Consider the following 2,876-nt stretch of genomic DNA (forward strand, 5'->3'; position numbering starts at 1 on the left):
CAGGCTCCAGGCTCTGAGCTGTCAGCACAGAGTCCGGCTTGAACCCACGATCTGTGAGATCATGACTTGAGCCCAAGTGGGACACTCAACCCACTGAGCCACTCAGGTGCCTCAGCAGCCAGAGATTTTTAAATACAACATGATTTTTTCATTCTCCTGATTGAAGTCTTTTAGTAACTTTGGGGCACCTGGGTGGCTCGGTCGCCTGCGTGTCTGACTCGATCTCAGCACATGTCATGATCTCAAGGATCCAAAAATCAAGTCCTGGGTCAGGCTCTGTGCTGACAACGTGGAACCTGCCTGCGATTCTCTCTCTGCCCTTCCCCACTCACGATCTCTCTCTCTCTCTCTTAAATAAACTTTAAAAAACTTTAAAAAAAATCTTTCAGTAACTTCTCATGTCCTAAGGATGAAGTTCAAACTCTTTATAACATGCATTACATATGCAAATGTAATTGTCATTTCTTGCCCCTTCCCTTGTCACTCTCTATGCTCTGGCCATAGTTAAAAAACTGGGTATCTGCAGCAGTCTGAAATGCCTTTTCAGCTCCTGTTCTGTATTCAATGAGTGTCCTCACAGCAATAATGAAGAGAAGTGGTAGTGAGAGAAAAAAACAAAAAAAGCAGGCAAAAGTAATTTTATCAAGTTTCTATTTCAGTTGGATGTTCTCGAAGAGACAGAGAGCAAAAAGGAAACAAAGATGACTTTGGTGGAACTTTTCTAAAGGAGAGGGCATTCTGTGTTTTTTTTTCCCCCGAGCTCTCCACACCCCTCTGGATTTTAATATTATGGTAGGGTCATTACAAGCATTTCCTCTATTGTTGGCTTTACACAGAAGCAAAGCCGGGCTCAGGAAGCCGGGAGATTGATGAATAGTCGGTTTGATGTATTTGAACCATTCACCACTTTGAGTTAAATGTGCATATTCTGTTCAGAATAGACAATGGGGCGGGGCGGCCCCCTTTTTCCTGTCTAACTTGCATAACATCAGGCCTCACTGCTTAAACTAATGAGTATTCAGAAGTAAAGGCTCCTACTGATTCCAGCGTCATTAATTCTCTACTTGCTGAGCCACCATGGAGTTTTTCACTGGCCACATTTTTCAGCCGTTGTCAGTTGCTTTTGAGCAGCGGGTGCTGACCCCGGAGTGCCTGTACTCGCACGAGACACATAATGGGCTCGGAAGTCCCCTTGGAAGGACTTTCACTGTGTCCCAGGAACAAATGCAAAGATGCACATTCTAGTCTCAGAACTCTCCGTTGTGCGGAACTGTAATTGACCTTGAAGGAAGACGTTTATTTTATAGAACCTGGAAGAAGGAGAGTGTGTGTGTGGTGCGGGGTGGGGGGGGGACTTCCAATTTCTCTCCATTATACAGGCACCACTAGCTTTGTAATAACGTCTGCTCCATTGTCATTCTCCAGGCTTATTTGCTAAATGGCTTCATTGATCTGGCCTCCATGGGTTTCCCACTTTTCTGCGTTACATTCTCTTGGGAATTGAAAGGCACTGGGTGGGTCTCTGAAGATGCTGGGTGAACTTGGAAACTCATTTTTGAATAGGGCTTAACCTGCCTTTGACTTGAAGCAATTCAAATTTTTCCCAAATATTAGGATGAAGTCTCCTCACTTGAGTAATACTGGTTTTAAAGCCTTTGGAAGGTGTTTGTCTGAAAGGTCATTTACGGACCAATTCTGAAGGATGTTCAACATTAGGAAATGATATTCCTAACTAAAAAGAATATACATATAATTGGGCACACAATCCATTATTCAGTGGACTCTGCATTATTAAACATCATAAGTATTTGGTGGAAAACCTACTATTTCATCAATCTATTACTGAAGACGCCAACTGCCGAACTTCTAGCAAAATCATGCGTGAGGGAGGAGGGGACAGTGAAATGAGGAGTGAATGGCAAAGACCTTAAACCAGATCCCACTCAAAATAAATAAATCCCAGTTGGACAGGCAAAAAAAGTTTTTTGAGAACTCTCATTTTGTTCATCAGTAGTTCCCTGCTATTTGAAAGGAAGGGCAGGGCCGCCTGGGTGGCTCAGACAGGTAAGGGTCCGACTTAGTCTGGGGTCATGGTTCTCCAGTTCGTGAGTTCGAGCCCAGCATCAGGCTTTGCACTGACAGCTCTGAGCCTGGAGCCTGCTTCAGATTCTGTGTCTCCCTCTCTCTGCCCCTCCCCTGTCCACCCAAGCTTTCTCTCTCTCTGTCCCCAAAATACATATTTAAAAGTATGTTAGAAAAGAAGGTCAATTTAAATATTGTGAACTCGGAACTGAGGCCTCCACAAAGCCTCCACAACCCCCCCAAAATAAAAGTTCAAAAGAATGGTTTGTCATTAATTAAATCATTAATTAAATTAATGTTTGTCACTAATTAAATCCATAGCCTAAAGCAGGCAACATGCTGAAACTATCAGAATACTTGAAAGTTCCGGTGTTCTCCATCTCCTCTCTATGGGTCTACAATTTCAACACTAATTTAGGAAGCACCAAAGTCAACCAGCGGATGAACCCACATGACTTTTCAAATGGTTGGGTCCAAATGGTTCCAACGGTTAGGTTAAAAAAGGAGTGAGGGGCAAATAAAACACTAGAATTGAGGCATCTGCTGACCACATCCATACTTTACAACAGTGACTCAGCAAACCATTTATTTATTTTATTTTTACTAGGTAAATTATAATTTCTTTTTTTTATATAGTTTATTGTCAAATTGGTTTCCATACAACATCCAGTGCTCTTCCCCACAAGTGCCCTCCTCCATCACCACCACCTCTTTTCCCCCCTCCCCCTTCCCCTCCAACTCTCAGTTCGTTTTCAGTATTCAATAGTCTCTCAGGTTTTGCATCCCTCTCTCTC

This window comes from Suricata suricatta, chromosome X (genome assembly GCF_006229205.1).
Source record: "Suricata suricatta isolate VVHF042 chromosome X, meerkat_22Aug2017_6uvM2_HiC, whole genome shotgun sequence".
NCBI lineage: Eukaryota > Metazoa > Chordata > Mammalia > Carnivora > Herpestidae > Suricata > Suricata suricatta.